The sequence below is a fragment of the Pelobates fuscus genome, chromosome 2, assembly GCF_036172605.1.
Source record: "Pelobates fuscus isolate aPelFus1 chromosome 2, aPelFus1.pri, whole genome shotgun sequence".
Lineage (NCBI taxonomy): Eukaryota > Metazoa > Chordata > Amphibia > Anura > Pelobatidae > Pelobates > Pelobates fuscus.
The window spans coordinates 451,182,173-451,208,878 of record NC_086318.1 but is presented as its reverse complement, the minus strand read 5'-3'; the positions used below and the strand labels follow the sequence as shown (position 1 = coordinate 451,208,878).

Genomic DNA, 26,706 nt, shown 5'->3' with positions numbered 1-26,706 from the left:
GTGCATTTCATTAACACAATTTGTTTCTTTAAATTGTATTACACTATGTATGTTTTTTGTTTGTTTTAGATTTACAGCCGTATCCCAATTTCTTTGGTTGTTTTGTACTCTTGCTGTGTAAAGGTCATTTTCTCTGGGTAGTGACCTGGGAGGCTGTCACACTGTATCTTTGAGATACAAGTATTGATTTTCGAAGAAACGAATGATGAATAGGGTAGATCCAATAATTCACATAGCTATATGCAAACCATTGAAAAAGACCCCATTCATTGCCTACCTCAAAGCTGCAAAGTAGGGGGTAACCCAGAGAAAATACACAGAAAAGGAGACCCTTGAAACAAGGGGATCCTGAGAAGCAACTTTGGACACGGAAAAGGCACTTGAATGCCCGGTAACAGGAAAGAGAGAGAGAGTAATAGGAGAATGAACAGGTGAGAGATAATGAATCATAACCTGTACCCCCAACTTGCTTGATATATCATACTAGTACAAAATAATAGTAAAACTAGATGAATAGCCCCGCACGAGGGCTATAGAGGAGTAACAAACAAGAGAACCCCCAAAAATATCTCTCCAATAGCTGCCTAGTATAATATGTGGATACAACCACCTTAACTAGGGCAAACACACTAAATGCCTGCTACCGTTGGCAAACCGAAAAGTCACCTAATAAAAAACTATAAAGTGCTACCTTTAGGTAGCACTTTATAGTTTTTTATTAGGTGACTTTTCGGTTTGCCAACGGTAGCAGGCATTTAGTGTGTTTGCCCTAGTTAAGGTGGTTGTATCCACATATTATACTAGGCAGCTATTGGAGAGATATTTTTGGGGGTTCTCTTGTTTGTTACTCCTCTATAGCCCTCGTGCGGGGCTATTCATCTAGTTTTACTATTATTTTGTACTAGTATGATATATCAAGCAAGTTGGGGGTACAGGTTATGATTCATTATCTCTCACCTGTTCATTCTCCTATTACTCTCTCTCTCTTTCCTGTTACCGGGCATTCAAGTGCCTTTTCCGTGTCCAAAGTTGCTTCTCAGGATCCCCTTGTTTCAAGGGTCTCCTTTTCTAAGTATTGATTTTCACTTTTGGGGCATATTTAGTGCATATATATTGTTTTTCTATTATGCTTGCACATACCTCGATGACATTGCAGTATTCAGCGACGCTTGGGAAAAGTATCTGGTGCATGTAGGAGCCGTGCTAGATAAGATTAGAGAGGCAGGATTACCTTTAAAACCCAGTAAGTGCCACATAGGCATAGGAAGCAAAAACTTGAGCCAGGCAGTCGCCAATTTGCCCTTTATCCGCACTAAGACCCAAGTAATGGCCTTTTTATGGACTGCGGGGTACTACAGAAAGTTTGTCCCAAACTATAGTGCCCTAGCGAAACCCTTAACCGACCTGACCCAGAAAAACTTACTCCATCAAGTAAACTGGGCCCCAGAGTGCGAGCAAGTGTTTCAAGAACTTAAAAAAGAGCTGGTAAATGTGCCCATCCTGGCCGCTTCTAATCCAAATAAATGTTTTCTCATCCACACAGACGCCTCCATGTTTGCATTGGGAGCTGTGCTGAGCCAGGTCGGGGACCATGACGAAGAACATGCAGTTACTACCGAGGGGGTGAGCTAGGCCACCATAGAAAAGGAGTGTCTGGTGGTGTTGTGGGCCCTTAAAAAACTGCAGCCATACATCTATGATCAACAATTTACATTACTCATTGATCACAACCCGTTGGCATGGCTTAACCGGGTCGCTAGAGACAATGCCAGGCTATTATGTTGGAGCCTGGCATTACAGCCACATGACTTCACCATTCATTATCGACCCAGTAAGTAAAATGGGAACACCGATGGGTCATCGCAACAGACAGAACTGGAAAAAGGATCTGTAAGTACTCCCCCGGACATCCCCAAGCCGTGTGAGGAAATTTATGGGGATTTAATTATTATTAATTAGTTTCATTAATTAAAAAATAATATTTTCATAAAAAGTATCAAAATTAACAATCCTTATTAAAATATCAGAGGTTGATATTTTATTGACGCTGTTCCCAATTATTTTAAAAGTGAAGAGTTCAAATTTAATATTTCATACATTAATATCACAACTTTTTGTCAAAATTGTATTTATTTTGTCAGTAAGTGTAAATATACATGATAATTAGTGAACAGGTTTCCATAACATTTAACAGAATATGGCATAGTAGAGTATCACGATCACAGTAAAGCACTTTCAATGATAATTTCAATCGCCATGCTTAGCATATGGAATATTTTACTCATATACAATTGATTGTGACAATTAGCAAATAGAATGTTACTATTTGTTAAACTATAAAGAACCATATGAGTATTCAGCATATGGATTATTATACTTTAACCCCTTCCCGACTGGTGACGTACCAGGTACGTCCAACAAAAAAACGGTCGTTAACGACTGTGGACGTACCTGGTACATCATTCTGGCTCACTGCCTAACAAGGTCATTAGCCTCACCTGTAGGGGCTGTGAGCAGCTTTATAACCACAGTTAAAGTAGTTTTGTGGAGAAAAAAGGTTGGAAGGTTTTCTGCCATTTGTAACCATTGCTGCTTTGTATATCCTGTTGTATCCTGATGTACCTGGCTACTTCTTAAAGGATCGCTATAGTGTCAGGAAAACAAACTCGTTTTCCTGACACTATGTAGTCCTTAGGTTCCCCCCCCTCATGGCCCCCTCCCGCTGGGCCACTTACCTTTATCCAGCGCCTGGGCTCCCTCGGTGCTGGTGAACTCTCCTCCCCCTCCGACGTCAGCTCGAGTGGAGCCGAATGCGCAGCAAGAGCAGCATGCGCATTAAAAATGCCCATAGAAAAGTATTTCTCAATGCTTCCCTATGGCCTTTCTGCGTGCTTAATGCGATTTTCACATTGAGCGTCGGGGAAGCACCTCTAGTGGCTGTAAGGGAGACAGCCACTAGAGGCTGGATTAACCCTTCAATGCGTCACACATCCTGTGTCACACAATGAATGCTCTATTGTAACAGCTGGCCTTTGATCCTGATTTTACCTTCATCTTGTTCCCCCCAGCCCCCTATATCCTGATAACACCTTGTCTTTATGACTGTTGGGTAGTGTTTGTTTAATCAAGTAACATCTTTTGACCAGCTAATGCCACGTGTGTTTCAAGTTCTTTGAAGATGCATTTCACTGGACATGGCTACATATTGAAAATCTATTGTATTGTGTGAAGACAACCCCTTTTTGGATATGTTCAGAATTTGATATAAGATCTGTGTCTTCTCCCATTAAATCAGGAGCAATATTCAGCCATACATATGTGTGGACGAGTACTGCCTGTCAGGATCGGGACAGGGATCCAACACGCAGAGTACAAACAGGTACAGGATACGTATACCGGACCTTAGAATGGCCAGACTAACGTACGGAGAGTATAGAGAATGGTCAGAGACAAGCCGAGGTCGAGGGAACGAGAGGACAAGTAAGCGAGGAACAAGCCGGGTCAAGGATAACAGAGGTAAACAGAGTAAGTCAAACAAGCCGGGTCGGAACCAAAGGGATAACAGAAAATACCAGAGCACTGTGTGACTAGACAGGCTAGAACCACGACAGGGCAATGAGCAAATGGGAGAAGCAAGTTTAAATACCCTGGCTCGGAGGGAGAGACATGCCTCCGACGAGATCTGATTAGTCTCTACAGGATTGAGTGACAGGTCGTTCCGGGCTGGCGTCGTGGCGTCGGTCTCCGGACGTCCTGCTACAAAAGGAAGTGACTCCCTCGCGGCCGGCGCTTACGTGACCGGGTGGACCGCGAGGAACAGAGGAAACAGCCCGTCCGGACGGATAGACGTCTAAGTCTCTACCTCTCTCGGAGGTAGAGACTTCAGGTACCCTGACAGTACCCCCCCTCTCAGATACGCCCACCGGGCGGAAGGAACCGGGACGAGATGGGAAGCGGGAGTGAAACGCCCTGCGGAGACGGGGAGCGTGAACATCCTCTTGAGGTACCCAACTCCTCTCCTCAGGACCATATCCCTTCCAATCGACCAGATATTGTACTCTCCGGGAGATTCGAGAATCGATAATAGAGTTAACCTCATACTCCTCCTGACCCTCCACCTGAACAGAGTGAGGAGAGGATGTGGTGGAGGAAAATCTGTTGCAGACTAGTGGTTTCAGCAATGAAACATGAAATGAGTTAGGGATGCGTAAGGCAGTTGGAAGAGCTAGACGATACGCAACTGGGTTAATCCGAGTCAGCACCCGAGTCAGCAATATAACGAGGAGCGAACTTCATGGAAGGTACTTTTAAACGGATGTTTCTTGTACTCAGCCATACTCTATCACCTGGAACAAACACCGGAGCCGCCCTTCTACGTTTATCGGCGTGTTTCTTGACCAGCATAGAATTGTGCAGAAGAATTTGTCGAGTCTGATCCCACAACTTCCTCAAATTGGCAACATGAACATCAACCGACGGTATCCCTTGGGAAGGGGAGGCAGAGGGAAGAATAGATGGATGAAAGCCATTATTCATGAAGAAGGGGCTTGAATGAGTAGAATCACAAACGAGATTGTTGTGTGCAAACTCCGCCCAAGGAATCAAACCAACCCAATCGTCCTGGTGTTCAGAAACAAAACAACGTAAATATTGTTCAATTTTTTGGTTGGTGCGTTCAGCAGCTCCGTTAGACTGAGGATGATAGGCAGAAGAGAAATTCAATTTGATACCCAGTTGAGAGCAGAAGGACCTCCAAAAACGGGAAACAAATTGGGAACCTCTGTCAGATACAATTTGGGAGGGTATCCCATGTAAACGAAAAATCTCCCTTGCGAAAATCTCTGCCAATTCGGGTGAAGACGGGAGTTTAGGCAGAGGAACGAAGTGAGCCATCTTGGTGAATCTGTCAACCACGGTGAGGATGACAGTCTGTTTTTTAGAGGTAGGCAAATCGACAATGAAGTCCATAGCTAAACAGGACCATGGTTTCTCTGGAACCTCTAAGGGATGCAAAAATCCACATGGAAGCGTATGAGGTTGCTTAGTCTTAGTACAGACCTCACAAGTATCGATGAAATCTTTAATATCCTTACGCAAAGCAGGCCACCAGAAATCTTTGGAGATTAAAGCATACGTCTTGCGAATGCCAGGATGCCCAGCTACCTTGCTGTTGTGGAAACACCGTAACACTTCCAGTTGGAGAGCAGGAGGAACGAAGTGTCTATCCCCAGGAGTCTGTTTAGGAGCTAGATGTTGCAACTTAATGATCTCGGTAAGCAATGGAGAATGAATCCTGAGATTCGTGTTAGCGATGATATTACATTTAGGAACTATCGAGGAAAGAACTGGCTCAACTATAGTGGACGGTTCATATTGGCGAGATAAAGCATCGGCTTTGGAGTTCTTAGAACCAGGTCTATAAGTAAGCACATAGTTGAAGTGAGTCAGGAATAGGGACCAACGAGCTTGCCTGGAGGATAGGCGTTTAGCCTCCCCAATATAGGACAAGTTCTTGTGGTCCGTTAAAATAGTAACAGGATGTAAGGTCCCCTCTAATAAATGCCTCCACTCCTTAAGAGCCATAATGACCGCTAACAGTTCCCTGTCACTGATGTCATATCTGCTTTCAGGACCAGATAGTTTCTTAGAGAAAAACCCACAAGGGTGTAACGGTTTGTCCACCCCTAACCTTTGCGACAGAACCGCCCCTATTCCCGTCTCAGAGGCATCGACCTCGAGTAGGAACGGCAGAGTCGTATCAGGATGAACCAAAATTGGGGCAGAAGCAAAAAGTTCCTTGAGCGTCTTGAAAGCAACAAGAGCCTCAGTAGACCAGGTCTTAGTATTAGCCCCTTGTTTGGTCATATTGGTAATAGGCGCAATAATAGAAGAGTATCCCTTAATAAAGCGCCTATAATAATTAGAGAAACCAATAAACCTCTGGATAGCCTTGAGTCCCATAGGCAATGGCCAATCCAAAATAGATTGGAGTTTGTCAGGATCCATCTTAAAGCCTTTCCCAGAAATCACGTACCCAAGAAAGTCTATATGAGACTGGTCAAAACTGCATTTCTCCAATTTACAGTATAGGCCATGTTGCAGAAGTTTGAGAAATACCTTTCTGACTTGTCTGTGGTGGGTCTCAATCTCCCTAGAGTGTATAAGTATGTCATCCAGGTATACAATGACACAATCATGTTGAAACTCCCTAAGAACTTCATTAATCAAATCCTGAAAGACTGCCGGAGCATTACAAAGACCAAATGGCATAACCGTGTATTCATAGTGACCATAACGGGTATTGAACGCTGTCATCCACTCGTGTCCATCCTGGATTCTCACCAAGTTATACGCCCCTCTGAGATCCAACTTAGTGAAAATTTTAGAGCCCTTTAAACATTCAAACAGCTCGGTAATCAAAGGAATGGGATAGGCATTTCTGATGGTTATCTTATTCAAACCCCGGTAATCAATACAAGGTCTCAAAGAACCATCCTTCTTTTTAACGAAAAAAAAACCAGCCCCGGCGGGGGAAGAGGATCTCCTAATGAATCCTTTTTCTAGATTCTCACGAATATATTCCTCTAGAACTGAGTTCTCTTGAGTGGATAGAGGATATACATTGCCCCTCGGAGGCATAGTACCAGGTAAAAGCTTAATTTTACAATCAAATGACCTGTGTGGAGGTAAGGTATCGGCATTCTTCTTGTCGAATACTGCTTTTAAGTCCTGGTAGATGAACGGTATCTGTCCCTCTGTAGACTGAGTGGTACTACCAGGTGTGTTTATTACAGCCAATGGGGAAACCCTGCGTAAACACTTCTCCTGGCAGCCCTGACCCCATGAGAGTATCTCCCCTAACTCCCAATCGATAATAGGGTTATGTCTTTTTAACCATGGGTACCCCAGGACTATGGGGACCGAAGGGGACGAAATGAGCATAAGTGATAAGTTCTCCTCGTGCAAGATACCAACAGTTAAGTTAACGGGTATAGTCTCACGGGAGATAACAGGCTCAAGTAAAGGTCTACCATCTATGGCCTCAACGGCCAAGGGTGTATCCCTTAACTGGGATGGGACAGTGTGTTTGGTAGCAAAGGCTTGGTCGATAAAATTCTCAGCAGCTCCGGAATCTATCAAAGCCATAGTCTTTAGTACTCCCTTCTCCCAAGTTAAAGAAACAGATAGCAGAAGCCTGTGATCTTTATAATTATGAGTAGAGGACAAAATAGAAACACCCAAGGCCTGTCCTCTAGAGAAACTTAGGTGCGAGCGTTTCCCGAACGATTAGGACAATTCAGGCGTAAGTGACCTCTGACTCCACAATACATGCATAATCCCTCTCTTCTCCTGTACTGTCTCTCCTGTTCTGAGAGGCGAGTATTGCCTATCTGCATAGGTTCAGGAAACAGTGAGGTAGTGGAATCAGGACCTTGAAATGCGGGAGCTAACTTAAAGGAAGGTCTAAGGTTCCTCTCTCGAGTGTTTTGTCTCTCTCTTAAACGCTCATCAATACGAGTAATGAACGAAATTAAATCCTCCAAATTTTCAGGGAGTTCTCTAGTAGCAACCTCATCAAGGATTACGTCTGATAACCCGTTCAAAAATACATCTATATAAGCCTGCTCATTCCACTTAACTTCTGACGCCAGAGACCTGAACTCTAGTGCATAATCCACGAGAGTTCGGTTCTCCTGTCTCAGGCGCAACAGTAATCTGGCTGCATTGACCTTTCTACCAGGAGGGTCAAAAGTTCTTCTAAAGGCAGCTACAAAGGCATTATAGTTATATACTAACGGGTTATCGTTCTCCCATAGTGGGTTGGCCCATCTCAGAGCTTTCTCAATGAGTAAGGTGATAATAAATCCAACCCTTGCCCTATCTGTAGGATAGGAGCGAGGTTGTAGTTCAAAGTGGATACTGATCTGGTTAAGAAAACACTTCTCAGGTGAGCCACCATAACGTACTGGTGGTGTAATACGGGAAGAGGCACCTACAGTGGCTACCTCTAGGCCTGAGCTCACAGGAGAAATAGAAGTAGTACGCGTCTCCTCTGGCGGGTTATTAGCACGAGACAATAACGCCTGTAGTGCTAGCGCCATCTGATCCATTCTGTGCTCCATGGCTTCGAACCTAGGATCAGAAGGACCAAGCTGACTGTTTATACTTGCAGGATCCATTGGCCCTGTCGTAATGTCAGGATCGGGACAGGGATCCAACACGCAGAGTACAAACAGGTACGGACCTTAGAATGGCCGGACTAACGTACGGAGAGTATAGAGAATGGTCAGAGACAAGCCGAGGTCGAGGGAACGAGAGGACAGGTAAGCGAGGAACAAGCCGGGTCAAGGATAACAGAGGTAAACAGAGTAAGTCAAACAAGCCGGGTCGGAACCAAAGGGATAACAGAAAATACCAGAGCACTGTGTGACTAGACAGGCTAGAACCACGACAGGGCAATGAGCAAATGGGAGAAGCAAGTTTAAATACCCTGGCTCGGAGGGAGAGACACGCCTCCGACGAGATCTGATTAGTCTCTACAGGATTGAGTGACAGGTCGTTCCGGGCTGGCGTCGTGGCGTCGGTCTCCGGACGTCCTGCTACAAAAGGAAGTGACTCCCTCGCGGCCGGCGCTTACGTGACTGGGTGGACCGCGAGGAACAGAGGAAACAGCCCGTCCGGACGGATAGACGTCTAAGTCTCTACCTCTCTCGGAGGTAGAGACTTCAGGTACCCTGACACTGCCCTCCGAGCTCGTATTTCTGCTATGTTCATTCCTTGTATACCTGAGAGAGAACATTGCTGTCTGCTGAATTTAAACCACAACAATATATACACACATACACACGTAGTGTGTGTGTGTGTGTCTGTGTATATATATATATATATATATATTAGAAAATGTATTCCTACTTACTGTAATTTTCTTTTCCTGGTCATAGGCCATGGCAGCACAACAATGGGTAGCTCCTCCCTATCCCTAATTAGACAGGAACCTAATCAAAACAGAAGGTATAAATACCCCCTCCTACCCTCAGTCTTGTTTCCAGCATTATCCCAGGGCGGGATCTTTGTGTTGCCATGGCCTATGACCAGGAAGAGAAAATTACACTAAGTAGCAATACATTTTCCCTTTTTCCTGGTCATATCCATGGCAGCACAACACTGGGTAATACCCCAGCAAAAACCAAAGGTGGGAGAAGAAACATACAGACTCCAAATACTAATGTAAGAATTTACACCTCCAATAAGTAAGTTATACTTGCGATATGCTATAGCCTCAATTTGGGAAACACCTCCTTTCCCATTATCATTTGATGGGCACACTACTCCTGGATCCTTTTCCAATCGGCTGAGAGACTGCCAAAGAATTCTGAATCCAGTGATTACCATCTCCAGACCATTTCTGCACTCAATAAGAGACACCGAGTTCCCCTGAACCTTGCCTTGTATCTGCAATCTTTCTTCATATGTATACCAGATGATACTAAAGGTTGCCTGACTTCTATAATCCAGTAGATGGAGAACTTGGCCAAATATGATCCTTTCCTTTGACAACGATGCTTATTTTATATGGTTTCCAAGGATATCCTCCTATGCTCTGCACCAATTCCTTCTGTTTGGATCGAAACTAATCCCGAACTATGAATATTGAATTTGTGGTAGCTAGAGTACCTCTGGACCTTCTACCTTCGATTGAAGATTGATCGGTTCTTCCTTCTTTCTTAGGCCTATATTCCATTGTAGCGCCATACAATATTAGATACATAGGCGTGGATGAAAGCCTGTGCCAACTGATGCATAGATAACTGGATGAATAAACCATACTCTTTTCCATAAAGACTCCTAGGCCACTTGCCCTCAGCAGGACATATGATGAAACACTTCTCACAACGACATTCCTTTAGTATTTTAGATCAAAAGGTAGATATCCTTGTTTCTCAATAGTGGAGGACCAAACTATCAGTTTGTCCGCTTGCTCCAGGGCATAAGGGAGCGAGCTTGGTGTCCTATTGCCGGTTCATAGATGATATTTTTTTTATATGGACCGGTACCATGGAAGAACTTCAGGATTTTATTCAATATTTAAACATCAACGACTATGGGATCAAATTAACCAGCCATGACAGTGAATTAGAGATTGAGTTTTTAGATCAACATATAAGCATCTATGAGTCAACAATAATAACCAAAAATTATTTTAAACCAGTTGACGCAAACAGCTACATTGAAAAAACGAGTTGTCACTGTAATCCATGGCTTAAAAATGCACCTAAAAGCCAATTTTTAAGAATCCAACGTAACTGTAAACTATATTCATTTCCATCTCAAACTATATGTAATTTCCATCTCAAAAACATTGCGCGCATCCGCCCCTACTTAACGCCAGATGCGACTAAGGTGTTGGTCCATTCCACTGTACTTTCTCGCCTTGACTACTGTAATCCGCTTCTCAGTGGTCTTAAGTGCTCCCAACTTGCGCCATTACAGTCCATAATGAATGCGGCGGCGAGGCTCATCTTCCTGTCCGCCCGCACCTCCCATGCCTCACCCTTCTGTTAGTCCCTACATTGGCTTCCTATAAAATATAGAGCTCAATTTAAAATTCTGGTTCTTGCTTTCAAATCTCTACATAATGCTGCTCCCACCTATCTATCCTCCCTTATACACAAGTATGTCCCGTCTAGGCCCTTACGATCTGCTGAAGACTTACGTCTATCTTCTGTCCGTACTCCCACCTCTGATGCTCGCCTTCAAGATTTCTCGAGGGCTGTACCGTTCCTGTGGAACTCGCTTCCCCTCCTCCGTTAGATGCTCACCCATTCTCCACTCCTTTAAAAAATAGTTAAAAACCCACTTCTTCATAAAAGCGTATCAATTAAACTGTTAATAGCTCCCAACTGATTCCTCTTCTGCAGCTGTCACTAGTCTAATACTATCCTTACCTTTTGTGTCATTTTACCCCACTCCCTCTACCATGTAAGCTCATTGAGCAGGGCCCTCAACCCCTCTGTTCCTGTGTGTCCAACGTGTCTGGTTACAACTACATGTCTGTTCGTCCACCCATTGTAAAGCGCTGCGGAATTTGACGGCGCTCTATAAATCATATAATAATAATAAAAATAATAATATTCCAATTATATCAAACTGGCTAACTATATTAAAAAACAATTTATAGAAAAGGGTTACGATTAAGCAACTTTACAGAAAGAAGCAGAGGAAGTAGGAGGATTACAAAGAAGAAATCTTATACAATACAAACAAAAGATAAATACAATCCAGACAAATGAAATCCCTTTCATTTGCAATTTTAATGGGCACAACGGACGGATTCAAAAGATAATTAAAAGACATTGGCATTTGTTAAAAGAGGGACCCTATTTTAAATAAGATCCTACCGCCAAAACCAAAAATTACATATAGAGGAGCCAGGAATTTTAAAAGCATCTTAGTTAAAAGTCACATAACCCCTAAAAAACCTAGACCTCTCATTCAAGATTTAAAAGGATTTTATGAATGTGGCATGTTCCTTGCAAAACAACAAAAAGCAAAAAGAGACATCTAGAGAACATAGAAAACATAATTAAGAAACCGTATATTATTAAAGATCATCTAACCTGCCATTCAAAGGGCATTATATATATTTTAAAATGCCCGTGCAATTTACTTTATTTAGGCAGAACAAGTCGACCTTTAAAAGTTAGAATTGCTGAACGTATTAGGAATATAAAAACTGGTTTAGAAACGGTTTAAATTCTGACCTTGAAGTCTGCCATTTTTAAAGATAATTTTATTCATAGTTATTGTCCCTTTTTATATATATACAACAATTACATTTATTTGTATTACCCTATTTGTAAAAGTTTTAATAACACCATCCATCCCCTTTAGTTTTTAGTTTAAACTTTTACTTTTAAAATAGCTCTATACTGGTCTTATATTTTAGATTATTTTTATAGTCCCTTAATCATATTATAACTATGATTTTTAGGATAATTTAAAGTACATATTGTTCTTCTCTTAGTTTTTCCTAATAAGATGGTATTATCTTAAGGCTCTATTTTCTCATTTAGTAATTATATGAATTACTCCTTGATATAAATACCTTCCCCCTTATAATTGGTAGAAATGTATTATTTACTGTCTTGGGAGAACAAAAGCTCAATATATGCATGTCATATTTATAAATGTCTCCTGCTTTTTAATGTTTTGAATGCATGAAATTAACCCCTTAAGGACGACGTCACTCAGGGGATTGCGTTAACGCCGAGTGACGGACCTCGGCCGTCACGCGGTAAAATTAACCCCAGATCGTCGCAATCGCGGCGATCGCGGGGTTAATGGTGCTCCGATCTGTCTCTATATTAGAGGCAGACCGGGAGCACCGGATCGGGCTGTCCCAGTACATGTGCCCGCTCTGACAGCATGTCAGAGCGGGCACATGTGCTCAGTATACTCACCTCCGCCTACCTGCAGTTCCGGGTTCAGTTTGAAGTGCAGGGAGACGGATCTTCAGTGATCCTGCCCCCTGGTGTGTAAAAAAAAAGTAAAATTAAAATCCCACCCCCCTTTACCCCCCCTTTACCCATTTTAATAAAAAATTAACCCCTTCCCTGCCAATTGATCACTGACTACAGTGATCAATTGGCAGGGATTACATTTTACTATGATCTGAGGGTTAATTCTTTTTTTTTTTAACCCTCAGGGGTTAAATTTATTTTATTAATTAATTTAAGTATTTTAAAATTATATATTTAGCTAGCTGGGGAGGGTGGAAGTTAGTGGGGAATTGGGGGATTTGATGTTAGGCTAACTAGGGGTTAACGTTAAAAAAGTTTTAAAATAAGCTTTAAAAAGTTAAAAATTAAGTTAAAAAAAAACACCCCCCTTAATACCCAGTCCAAATAAAAATAAACCCCTTCCCTGCCAGTCGATCACTGCCTACAGTGATCAAAACATAGATCACAGTATTATACTGTGATCTAATTTTTTTTAACCCCTGACGATTAACTTTTATTTATTTTTTAATCCTCAGGGGTTCAATTTATTTAATTAACTTATTTAAAATATTGTATAATTAAATGTTTTTTTCTAGGTGGGGTGGGTGGGAGTTATGGGAAAATTGGGAATTTACGGTTAGTGCTGCTTACTGCTAGTTAGGGGTTAACGATAAAAGAAAAGCTTAGAAAAATGTTAAATCTGTAAAAAAAAGTTTTAAGAAAGTTTAGGAAAGTTTAAAAAAATTAATAAGCAAAACAAAAGTTTAAAAAATAGTTTTAAAAAGTTAAAAAAGTAAAAAAAATACATTTAAAAACGCTCATTACCACTACACCTAGAACAAACTAGAGAAAAAATGATCCCACGCTAAGGTTCAAAATATGCCTTTTGAATTACCCCAGGGTGTATTCTTTAATAAATAGTATGTGTTTGTGGGGAAGTTTCAATAACCAACCATCTAAACTACTCCAAATGCAACATGGACACAGCATAAAACTTCAAAGTTAGAAAAAAACTGAATGGCTGCGTCTCAAATGTGCCCCTTCAACATCCACATATACCTGGCAAAGGTACATACGGGGGTATTGCTGTACTCAGACCACATAGCTGAGCAACATATGAAGTATTATACAGTCGTAGCACACATAAGGTTTGCAAAATATACTGTGCAAACTTACTTTGTGTGTCAAAAGGCAGAAAAAACGCTTAGTCCCCTTACACCTGGTACAAGCTAGCGGAAAAATGATCCCACGCTAAGGTTCAAAATATGCCTTTTGAAATACCCTGGGATGTCTTCTTTAAGAAATGGTATGGCTTTATGGGGTATTTGGATCATATAGCCTGGTAAAATACTCTAAAATGGGACATGGGCACAGCGTAAAAATTTAAAGTTTGAAAAAAAAACTGGAATGGCTGTGTCCCAAATGTGCCCCTCCGATGTCCACATATACCTGGCAAAGGTACATACGGGGGTATTTTTGTACTCAGCCGACATAGCTGAGCAACATATGAAGTATTATAGAGTGGTGGTACACATAAGGTTTGCAAAATATACTGTGCAAACTCACTTTGTGTGTCAAAAAGGCAGAAAAAAAACGCTTATTACCACTACACCTGGTACAAGCTACCGGAAAAATGATCCCACGATAAGGTTCTAAATATGCCTTTTGAAATACCCTGGGATGTCTTCTTTAAGAAATGGTATGCCTTTGTGGGGTAGTTTGAATTATATAGCCTGGTAAAATACTCTAAAATGGGACATGGGCACAGCGTAAAAATGTAAAGTTTGAAAAAAACTGGAATGACTGTGTCCCAAATGTGCCCCTCCGATGTCCACATATACCTGGCAAAGGTACATACGGGGGTATTTTTGTACTCAGCTGACATAGCTGAGCAACATATGAAGTATTATACCAGCGTAGCACACATAAGGTTTGCAAAATATACTGTGCAAACTCACTTTGTTTGTCAAAAAGGCAGAAAAAACGCTTATTACCACTACACCTGGTACAAGCTAGTGGAAAAATTATCCCACGCTAAGGTTCAAAATATTCCTTTTGAAATACCCTGGGGTGTCTACTTTAAGAAATGGTATGCCTTTGTGGGGTAGTTTGAATTTTTTTTTTTTTAATTCTTTATTTTCGTTGTGCATAGCTTAATAACATACAAGCTTGTCATGTTACGACAACTGTGACAAGCATTATTGAGTATACATCTAGATACGGTGTCATAGCATGTGAGAACATTGTACATTTTTGTGTGATTAATACACAGGTGAAACTAAGCACTTTTTATTTTTAAAAGTTAGACAGGTTAGGTAACACGCCCAGGGTTGTGCTATTTCTGACAGGTGTGGTGGGTTATGTGTTGGTTCCCTGGGATACTCCAGGTTTGGGTGTCTGTGAATGCTCGTTGGTGCAAAGTGTAGCTTTAGTTGGTAGACTAAGAGCAAATATATGTTTGTTACAGGTTTGGGTCAGGCTTGTGGCGACAGATGTCAGTGGGTACCTGTTCATGGGCCCCCGGTTTTGGTTTGTGTTTCATCAGGTGTGGGTGAGGCTCCATGTTGCAGGGTACTACCTGCGGCATCTTAACTGTTTCCCCTTACTGTGGGGGTGGCGGGGGCACGGAGGGATGTGTCTAAGGTGGGCGCCATCAATTTGTCTGTTGTGTAGGTCTGTTTGGTATCGTTGGGTGCATGGGTGCCTCATGTATTTAGTGGTAGAGTTTATGAACAGGATTAAACATGTAGCAACAGGGAAATAAAAGGTATTAATATGAGCATACACATCACATGAGGAGGAAGGGGTGCCTGCGAGATGATATGGCCGTAAGGCACGTAAGGAGATCACAGCTGAGTATCGTTACTATATGCATAAAATAACAACAACAAAGTAGTTAAATAATAAAATAAGTAGCATAAGGCTATAGGCCTTCTATGGTTGTATAAGAGTTCAGGTTGTCAGCCTGGCTGTTATGAGCAGGAGTGTCGTGGTTGCGACAAGGCCGGTTCATCAAGCTCAGGTGTTCCGAGGTCGTTGGTTTTTCGTCGGTTGAGGTGCTGGCTGGTGTTTCCCATGTGGTGATTTGGGCGTTGTAACGGACCGTTTCACTTACAAGAGGATAAAACCCAGTTTAGGCGATAATCCCCTTTAGATAGACCAGCAGCTACTATAAGCACCAAGTTCCCGAACTCCCAAACTGCACGGATTCACCAACTCTCGAACAGCAGACACACGAACCCTGGAAGCAGCCGAACAGGAAAAGCAATACGAACAGCTTACACTCCTGGCAGTCAGCTTACAATCCAATTCCCCCCAAGAACGAGAAGACACTTCATTTTGAGGGTTAAACAGGAACTCTGGACTGGCTCATCCAGCCCGGCTTTTATTTCCATCTCACACATACAGGCCACACCCAGGGGGAGGCATAAAATAACCAATGACATAGATGTTACCTCCCACACATCCCCTCCCCTTAGTGTGACACATAATCCCATTATGCATACAGTGTAAAATATACTTTTACACAACTTTCCTAACTTTAAAACCATACATCACATTCACATAAAAATACATATCCACAATCAATCCATTCAGGGGAACAACATATTAAAAAATTGCATGAATCCGACCAGGGGTTCAAAAGTTACTAAAAGTATCTTTTGTCCCTCCTGGCTGGCAGAAAAACATCCCCACAATGCACTCTGGTTTCCTCCCTTCTGCCCTGGAGTTAATTGGAGAAGTAATCCAATTATCCAGGACTAGAGGCAGACTCCATTAACCACATGGTTGCAAAACGACATAAAACACTTTAAAATACATAAAGTCACATTTACACATAACACACAGACATTTCACCTATCCCCAGATAGCTGGGATCTGCGCGCACAAAACTACCGAATAGCGCGCAGATCCTACTCACACAGTACAATTACCATGGAGCTAAAGTCTTTCCCATAGTCTTTCATTATATGAATAGGCTCCATGGTATGGCTATCTGGGGTATCACATTCCCATAAAGTCTGGTCCATAGTCCAAAGGCAAGAGGTGGGCAATCAGCCCCCTCCAAGGACACGTGGCGAGGTCGGTTTCGCCACACTTCTCCCCTTTACCCCCCAGACTAACAGGGTACTTGACCTCCTGCCGGTCAGTGCCCTTGTTAGTCCAGCAGCCCACCCACAAGACAGAAACAGCAGTACAGCCCACCCACAATAAACCATTACTACACCTGGGTAAGGGAGAATCTTGTCCATGTCCAGGTGCCTTACCACGGCTGTGTGGGGGACTGGTAGGCTGCCTTGGTGGGTTGCTGAGGGTGCAGAGACCAGCGGTACTCTGTCCTGGTGCCAGCACTACCCCGGGAGTAGCCTGGTTGGAGCCTGGTTGCTGGAGATTGACTGTCTCCACTTTGGATATATCGCTCTGTGGCTGGGGGACAGGACCGACCGTCCCTACCCCTTGTGCTGTAAGTGCAGAGACTACGGTCCCATCTGCACAGTTGTGGGGCTTAACATCTCCCCTGGGTGGGTTAGGCTGCCGTTGGAGAGAGGGTGTAACAAGCTCCTCTCTCTGGACGGTGAACTGCCGCTGGGGAGAGGGGTTAGCATGCTCCTCTCCCTGCCACTCTCTCTGCTGGTGGAAAGGGAGACCAGCTGTCTCCCCTTTCATTCTCTTGTCCTGCTGCTGGGGTGCGAGACTGACTGTCTCTGCTCCCTGCAGGACACACTGCCGCTGGGGAGGATGGACGACACCATCAGCTCCCTGGGGTACACACTGCCGCTGGGGAGGAAGGACGACACCTTCGGCTCCCTGGGTTACACACTGCCGCTGGGGAGGACGGACGACACCATCAGCTCCCTGGGACACACACTGCCGCTGGGGAGGATGGACGACACCATCAGCTCCCTGGGGTACACACTGCCGCTGGGGAGGAAGGACGACACCTTCGGCTCCCTGAGACACACACTGCCGCTGGGGAGGGAGGACGCTGCTCTCCTCTCCCTTCACTTCACACTGCCTTCCTGGCATATCACTTTGCTGCTGGGGGGCAGGAACAACAACCTCTGCCCCCTGTAACTCAGCCTGCCGCTGGGGAGGGAGGACGACACCATCCGCTCCCTGGGTTACACACTGCCGCTGGGGAGGATGGACGACACCATCAGCTCCCTGGGGTACACACTGCCGCTGGGGAGGAAGGACGACACCTTCGGCTCCCTGAGATACACACTGCCGCTGGGGAGGATGGACGACACCATCAGCTCCCTGGGGTACACACTGCCGCTGGGGAGGAAGGACGACACCTTCGGCTCCCTGAGACACACACTGCCGCTGGGGAGGATGGACGACACCATCAGCTCCCTGGGGTACTGCTGGTTGCTGTTGTGAAGGAGGACCGGTTGTCTCTTCCCAGGCTTCAATGATGAGTCGCAGGTAATCCCCCTCCAGGTTCCATTCCTTGGCAACCAAATACTGTAGGTCTGCCTCGAGGTCAATAGCGCTAGGGAGACCCAGCATGTCCGCTCGGTCGTAGTACAGGTCCCAAAAACGAGAGTCGGTCATTTTCCCAAAGTCCTCATCGTCATTATTATCCCATAATCGGCCACAGCCAGTGTACTCTCCGCCTTCTGGGAACTCATACTCCGCCATCTCGGGGACACACTGAGCTGCGTACCATTGTATCGCCTGGTATGCGTCGTCTAGCGCCCGTTCTGCATATACTAGAATCTCGAGTCTAGTCACCCACTTTTCCTCGGCCTGTGTTCTCAGGAGGGGCCTCCGCTCTGCCATTCGAGCCAGGATTCGCTGCCTTCTGCTGCGGCGCTGACCCCCTCGCGAATACTGTACTTCCTCTAGGGCTTCGTTCCACAACCCGGCTCTGACCACCTCTCTGTACATCAACATGTTCTCCTCTGAGACTTCTCCAGACTCCGGGACGTAAAAGTTCAATCTAACTTGAAACTCCTCCTCCATTTTCTGAGTTCCTTTGTAGATAGGGTCGCTGTACGGGTACTAGCGTTGCCCTCAATTTGTAATCCCGGAATGGTGTTGTCTGTAGCTGTCCCTCTGGTTGTAGGAACGATCCCACCGCTTGCCACCAATTGTAACGGACCGTTTCACTTACAAGAGGATAAAACCCAGTTTAGGCGATAATCCCCTTTAGATAGACCAGCAGCTACTATAAGCACCAAGTTCCTGAACTCCCAAACTGCACGGATTCACCAACTCTCGAACAGCAGACACACGAACCCTGGAAGCAGCCGAACAGGAAAAGCAATACGAACAGCTTACACTCCTGGCAGTCAGCTTACAATCCAATTCCCCCCAAGAACGAGACGACACTTCATTTTGAGGGTTAAACAGGAACTCTGGACTAGCTCATCCAGCCCGGCTTTTATTTCCATCTCACACATACAGGCCACACCCAGGGGGAGGCATAAAATAACCAATGACATAGATGTTACCTCCCACACATCCCCTCCCCTTAGTGTGACACATAATCCCATTATGCATACAGTGTAAAATATACTTTTACACAACTTTCCTAACTTTAAAACCATACATCACATTCACATAAAAATACATATCCACAATCAATCCATTCAGGGGAACAACATATTAAAAAATGGCATGAATCCGACCAGGGGTTCAAAAGTTACTAAAAGTATCTTTTGTCCCTCCTGGCTGGCAGAAAAACATCCCCACAATGCACTCTGGTTTCCTCCCTTCTGCCCTGGAGTTAATTGGAGAAGTAATCCAATTATCCAGGACTAGAGGCAGACTCCATTAACCACATGGTTGCAAAACGACATAAAACACTTTAAAATACATAAAGTCACATTTACACATAACACACAGACATTTCACCTATCCCCAGATAGCTGGGATCTGCGCGCACAAAACTACCGAATAGCGCGCAGATCCTACTCACACAGTACAATTGCCATGGAGCTAAAGTCTTTCCCATAGTCTTTCATTATATGAATAGGCTCCATGGTATGGCTATCTGGGGTATCACATTCCCATAAAGTCTGGTCCATAGTCCAAAGGCAAGAGGCGGGCAATCAGCCCCCTCCAAGGACACGTGGCGAGGTCGGTTTCGCCACAGGCGTCTTCTGTAGTGTGCGGTTGTTCCAGGTGAAGTCCCAGTGCTGACAAGAATGCCGGTGCCCCCATCGGAGAGGTGAGATTGTGGGTGGTTGCTGCGTGATGGACAAGTAAGGAGCCGGTGTTACCCCATCTATATGGTATGTTGGCTTTGCGCAGGGCGGCCGTCACTGGACCAAAAGATTTGCGTCTGATTAGAGTGGCCCTAGTTAAGTCTTGGAAAAACAAGAGTTGGGTGTCCTCAAATTCTAGTGGCGTTTTGCCTTTCATGGCAGTTATTATTAGGATTTTGTCATGTGTAGTGGCGCATCTCAAGATAACGTCTCTGGAGGTGCTAGGTGAGATGCGGGCTGAGCTGGTTACACGGTATATACCATCAAGTGTAATTCTTTTTGCCACTGGGTGGGTCAGGATCGCTGACAGGAGGCGCCGCGTGTAGTGCGGCAATTCTTCAGTGGTGATGGTGTTAGGTATGCCGCGGATTTTAATGTGCGTGCGGCGTTGTTTGTCTTCCAGGGACATTAATTGTTTGCAGCTGCTGGACTGAGTCTTGCAAGGTGGTTATGGTGTTGTGGACTTGTGTCACGTCCAATTCAGTATTAGTGACTCTGTCTGTGATCTGTTGCATGTCCCTTTTAATCAGGGCAACGTCAGTGGCCAAAAGTTTTTGGATGTCTGCCAAAAGCACCTTTAAGTCCCCTTTAGTGGTGGGGGCTGAGTCCTCTGGTGAGGTAGGGGCTATGGCTGGATCTTCCTGAGGGTTCTGTATGTTAGGGGTCCCCCTTCCCTCTGTTTCTGGGGCAGGAGCCATATTAGGAGGGGGGTCTGGTTGTTGTGGTGGGGCCAGCCCCGGTTTGGTCAGCATTTCCCCAATGTCCCTACCTTGGGTGGTTGTAGGCTTTGGTGTGCGGCGGCCCATGCTTAGTGGATCCGGCGGAGGGTATGCCTTGTCTTGTCTGCCGAATAGGGCCTCTAGATTGAGGATTGGTGTCGCGTGGTAGGCCGCGGTTTTGCGCCACTGCCTAGGATGCCTGGGGGGCTTGAAAGAAGGGCATCGGCCTGTTCGTACGGTCACTGTGGGTCCGGGTGTGTGGTTTGTTGGGGCAGATGGTCCCCCTGTCGGGAGATATTCGCCGGATTGCGGGCGGCGGACTGGGAGCTGAGGAAGATGGCGTCCGTGCAGGTTAGTCGGCAAGCTCCGCCCCCGGGGTAGTTTGAATTTAAAACTTGCGAAGATGCTTGGAAATTGCACATAGGTGCAGCGTCAAAATTCAAAGTTCTGTAAAAACTGATATGGCTTGGTCTCCAATATGGCACTGTAGCTTCACAAAATAGTGCCAAAGACATTCATTGGGATGTCTTTTTACTCAGAAGTATTAGCTGAGCATAATTTCGGGGTTTTGAACTTAGTGGCACATATGAAATATACAAAATGCCCAGCAAAAATGCAATCCGTATGTAAAAAAATGCACAAAATTATTTTTTACCACCTTTGGCATATATTGGTGAAAAAATGGGGGCATGCTAAGGCACAACATGCACCTTATGATATACCCTGGAGTGTCTACTTTTACAAATGGTAGGCCTTTGTGGGGTTTTTTTGAACAGTCAAACTGTTATAATACCCCAAATGGAAGCATAGGCTCATTAAATCTGTCTCTCAAAATTCTACTGTGAATACTGAAAAGGACAGGTCTCCTGTATGGCACTGTAGCTTCACAAAATAGTGCCATAGACATACAATGGGGGTGTCCTTTTACTCAGAAGACTAGCTGAGCATAATTTGGGGGGTTTGAACTTAGTGGCACATATGAAATATACAAAATGCCCAGCAAAAATGCAATCCGAATGTAAAAAATGCACAAAATTATTTTTTACCACATACTTTGGCATATATTGGTGAAATAAATGGGGGCATGTTAGGGCACAATATGACCTTATGAGATACCCTGGAGTGTCTACTTTTACAAATGGTAGGCCTTTGTGTTTTTTTTTTGAACAGTCAAACTACTATAATACCCCAAAAGACATACAATGGGGGTACCGTTGTACTCAGCAGAAGTAACTGAACACATAATAAAACTTTGTACAGGAATAGCACACATCAACTTTACAAAATACACATGAGAAGTTCTTTGTTATAAGTTTGTGTGCCAAAAAACCCCAAAAATAAAATTTTACCCCAATATTTAGCAGAGGTTGGCGGTAAAATGACTACGTAGAAAGTGTCAAAACAACCTTAAATAGGTAAATAGCCTGTGATGTCTACTTTATATAAATATATACTTTTGTGTGGCAATTTTGTTTTCTTTTATGGCTATTAAGCTTACAAGACCGCACTGAAACCGTAGCTGGAAGATGACGTCATCTTCCGGCTCCGGCATCAGTACGCGGCGCGCGAGGGAGCTGAAGAGGAAGCACTCAGGGGAGAGTGCTCCCTCGCGTGCCCGCAGGACCAGCCAGCCGGGTGACAGCAGGGCCAGCAGCACCACTGTACCCCAGGCAATCCCCTCAGCTCTCCCACAGGTAAGGAGGCTGGGGGGATTAAATAAAAAAAAAAAAAGTGTGTGTTAGTGTGTGTATGTTAGTAACTGTATGTTAGTGTGTGTGTATGTTAGTTAGTGTATGTTAGTGAGTGTGTATGTTAGTGAGTGTGTGTTAGTGAGTGTGTGTTAGTGAGTGTGTGTTAGTGTGTGTGTGTTAGTGTGTGTATGTTAGTGAGTGTATGTTAGTGTGTGTTTATGTTAGTTAGTGTATGTTAGTGAGTGTTTGTTAGTGAGTGTGTGTGAGTGTTAGTGTGTGTGAGTGTTAGTGTGTGTGTGTGTTAGTGTTAGAGTGTGTGTGTTAGAGTGTGTGTGTGTTAGTGTTAGAGTGTGTGTGTTAGAGTGTGTTAGTGTTAGCGTGTTAGTGTTAGAGTGTGTGTCTGTTACTGAGTATGTTTCTGTGCGTCTGTTAGTGAGTGTGTATGTATCGGTTTTCGCACCGGGGCCCCATGGGTTGTGTGCCACTGTGCTTACCTGCTCTCTTTTGTTTGAGGAAAAATAAAAAGTGAGAAAATTAGGAATGGCTTACCTATGGCTCTTAAAGCGTGACCTTATAATAGAGGCTTAAGAATCTGCTTCGATTGCCTGTAATTGATGTAATATTAGATGTAAAAAAATAAAACGTGATATATACCGTAAGTGTCAAAAAATGCCCTTAGAATTACTTAACTAGTAAATGATGACGTAACAGAGAATAAAAACTCCTTCCAGAGATTTGAATTACTGCCAAGGCTTTAAGCATTTTCAGAAGAAATTTAGAGGAAACTGACAGCTTCAATTCTCATAAAATAACAGTAATATAATTCTGCAACTTTGCTTCCTAAGGCCAATAGACTTGTTAACCATGAGGCTCAAATCTTAATTTGCACACATTGCAAAAACCTAATTTTATAACATGACAGGAGGCTTCGTATTTGCTTAAGTCTCTCTTTACTAGAACTCCACAGCAGCACAGAAAAAACAACCAATCAGAAAAAAGTTAGGTTCTATAAAACTCCCCTCCCCATGCATCATTTCCTCTTTCTTTGCTGCTCCGCAGTCAGTACAGGTCAGAGTACCACTGCCTCCTGCTAATATTAGTGGGTGGCTGTATGATTTTAATTATATTTACAGTGTTTTACTTATTTATTATCTGGGGACTTGTTTTTGTGATTAGCTTTATGCCCCTCTGCCTATTGCTCTGGGGTTTGTGGGGAGTTTGTGTTCCTCTGGTTTTCTACACACCTCCTCTGGGGATTCTTCCCTTTCTGTCCCCTTATATCTCCCTTTTGTGCCTATCCCGTTTGGCTTTTGCGGGTACTTTGCCGCTCGGGGGTTTCAGGAGGCCGGCCTGTTCTGCCTCCTCCAATTCCCCCAAGCTCCGGGACCTCCAGCGGTCCCTTCTCTGTCCCACCTGTGATTTTATTCCTCCGGTCGCGGGGTGCTGTGTTATTGCTCACACCCGCCGATCGGAGGCTTTACACGTGGCCGCATGCCACGGCCTGCTTTATCCGCGGACCGCGTGTGTCCACCGGGGGAGGAGGGAGCATTAACGCTGCCCCACCTGTGGTTTCTTCAACTCCAGTCGCGGGTGCTATGATATCGCTTGCACCCGCCGACCGGAGCCTCGGCACGTGGCTGTCTAACGTGGCTGGCTCAATCCGCGGATCGCATGTGTCCGCCGGGGGAGGAGAGAGCAATTACGCTCGCTCGTCCCCCCCCCCTCTCCTCACTTCACTTCACTGTCAGAGGTGCACCGGGAAGCCATTAGAGGCAGAGGCAGGCTTCCTCTCCAGGGAGCCGGGAAGTATCTTTGATTCCCACCAGGAGGGGAATCCCACCAGGAGGGGATTCCCACCCACGTGTTAAACAGTCAAATAGTTTAGATTCTGCAGTATTTTTATATGTTGTAAGACTTAAGAGATAAGTTTATATGGATTGATTTTTAGTAATTTATGATATACTGTGTTTATACTGTACCCTATTAAATGTCTGCACCAGCTTTATTTTATTTTTTCCAAATGACACAGACCTTAATTTACCAATAGCATATTTATTTTGTGATTTGTTTTAGGATCAAATCACATGTTAAGTGATGTGTCCATGCTGATACTGGTTAATGACATTATGTCATACTTTATGCACTTTAATTCATATGAAGAAGCATTGTTCCCACTTCTTTCAAGTACTTCTCTGGTGTGAAGGCATACTTCAAGATCACTCAGTGATACCTGGTATGGGAAAATGACGGTATAAGTAGAGATCCATCATTTTAAAGGACATAGGCTGTGCATATATTATTCCTGCCTTCAGATTAACTCTATGTTTATTGGTTTCTGCATGTGGTTATGCATGGGTGGACAGTTGTAGTTGTACTACACCGTACTTCATACACTTGCTTCCAGTGGGAGCCTGTACCCTGCATACACCATAACTACTGTATCAGAGGCCTACATCTGGCCCCTTCTCGCAAGGTGCCCCAGGACCTATAATGACACAGATAAGGAGCGCTTTCTTAACATTGCCCCTTACCGCTGTTTGGTACACCACTGATAAGTGACTTGGCCTGCCCTGTCTGCGCCATTTTTACTGGCCTGCTATGTCTGTGCCCCATTGACTGACCTGCTATGTCTGTACCCACTAAGACGACCTGCTATGTCTGTGCCCATTAAAATGGCCTGCTATGTCTGTGCCCATTAAAATGGCCTGCTATGTCTGTGCCCCATTGATTGGCCGGCTATGTCTGTGCCCCATTGATGGCCTGCTATGTCTGTGCCCATTTGATTGACCCGCTATGTCTGTGCCCTCCTAACAGGCCTGCTCTATCTGTGCCTATTATTGGCCTGATCTATCTGTGAGATGGTTGGGTGTCCAAGCAAGCACTGCTGCCATATTACCCAGGAGGACACCAGTATACGGACACCTGAGTATGATTGGAGGGGTGAAGACCCTAAACCTCATGCCCGGAGGGGCAAGGTTTTATGACAATTCCCGGGCATGCAACCAGTGCTCGCTTTGGCAGCACATATACTAAAATTGGAACGATACAGAGAAGATTAGCATGGCCCCTGTGCAAGGATGGCACGCAAATTCGTGAAGCGTTCCGTATTTTTTCCGGTATCCATCTTAGATATTGATAGTTATTCCTGCATCAAGTTTAACCCCCTGCCTATTTCAGGGGTTTACTTGACTTGCTTTTCCGGTCTACTATTTATCTTCCCTCCGAGGTACGTATTTACCTTTATTTTTTATTATTATCGTTTCTTTGTTTTTCGTACCTTCCCTTCTCCTATCGCTCGGCTTGTCGAGAGGCCTGACTTGACCTCCTCCGACCTCCCGGGCACTCGTGGATCTCGGAGAACGTCTCCAGCTTTCCTCAGACTACCTACGGTCATCCTGGACCCCGTGCGCGCGCACGGGATCCGGGCGGTCCATTGGTAGATTCCATCATCGTTTCCAGAGGTTCCATTCTCGCATCACCCCCTTCTGTTATTAAAGATGGGCACAGCCCGAGGTTGTCTACTACTCCGCCTACCACCGGTCTGGTTTATTACCAGTTGATCCCACCCTCAGGTGGGTGATTCGGAGAGAGGTCTCGGGGTCAGAGAGGGACCCCCCCTCAGGACCTCAGTTGTAGGCAGATTTCATTATATGGTGAACCCCCACAGTTGGTCACCCAGTTGATATGGACTCTAGTTAGATCACAAGAGGGTGCGGGCCAACATCGCCTCGGCCCGAGACTGAGAATTTTATTTACACGAAAAGAGCGCGAACCCCGACAAGGATGTCGACTCTAATTTTGTTATTCACGGGTGCGGCCCACTCGGATGCTGACATGGAGTTCGGTTACATTACTAGAGAATGCGGCTCGCTCGCTGATGCACTCAACACACCACTGTGTCATCCATTCTTCAGCACACAGGCTTGAACCTGTGCAGGACAACGATGAACTGCATAGAGGGGTGTCCCTCATGCATTCCATTCAATAGGGAGGTCCGCACCTCATACCGAGCTTACTGCTGAAGCTTCAGCTCTAGTACAGGGGTATAGTACCTCACAGGGAGGCAAGAGAGACGATGCCTCATACCAACTGGTCAAGGGGAGGGAATCCCTCCACTAGATCGAACGGCCGTGCTACCGATTTCGTTATAGAGGGCTGCCTGATCATGCAGGGTATACAGGTTTAGACTGGATTCCTCCATTTCACCTCTTATAATGGATCTACTGGATACGGGCCACCGTATCCCACGTGAGAAATACTTTCAGAGGTACCACTGGGGGAGATCTCCCGCTTGTTTACACACACCCCGGAGACTTTTTGGGTCAGTATAGGGGCTTTGTCAACTGCCCATCTTGGGTTCAGCTCCCAGGATTGACCCATTTCGTTGGTGACCCTATACCATTCCTTTTGGACGCACTCCTAGAGATGGTACGGCTAACGGATGAGTCTCAGTGCAGGTTGGAAAGACCGGAGTCCTCGGTCGACTTGGGTTTCTTGGTCATTAACAAACTTGGCAATAAGAGGACAAGACTGCCGCTACTCATCTGAGAACATATTCTGGAGAACATGATTCAGATTT

The 26,706-nt window shown here is 44.7% G+C and overlaps 1 long non-coding RNA gene and 1 other non-coding gene across 2 annotated transcripts in view; one reads left to right on the top strand and one right to left on the bottom strand.

Annotated features, from left to right (window-relative positions):
* LOC134586064 (uncharacterized) overlaps positions 1-26,706 on the bottom strand; it is a 114,089-nt gene that overhangs the window by 27,091 nt on the left and 60,292 nt on the right. The gene's annotated exons all lie outside the window — the stretch shown is intronic.
* Positions 25,133-25,239, top strand: LOC134593871 (U6 spliceosomal RNA). The gene has a single exon (XR_010090285.1). It is a non-coding gene; the product is annotated as a U6 spliceosomal RNA (small nuclear RNA).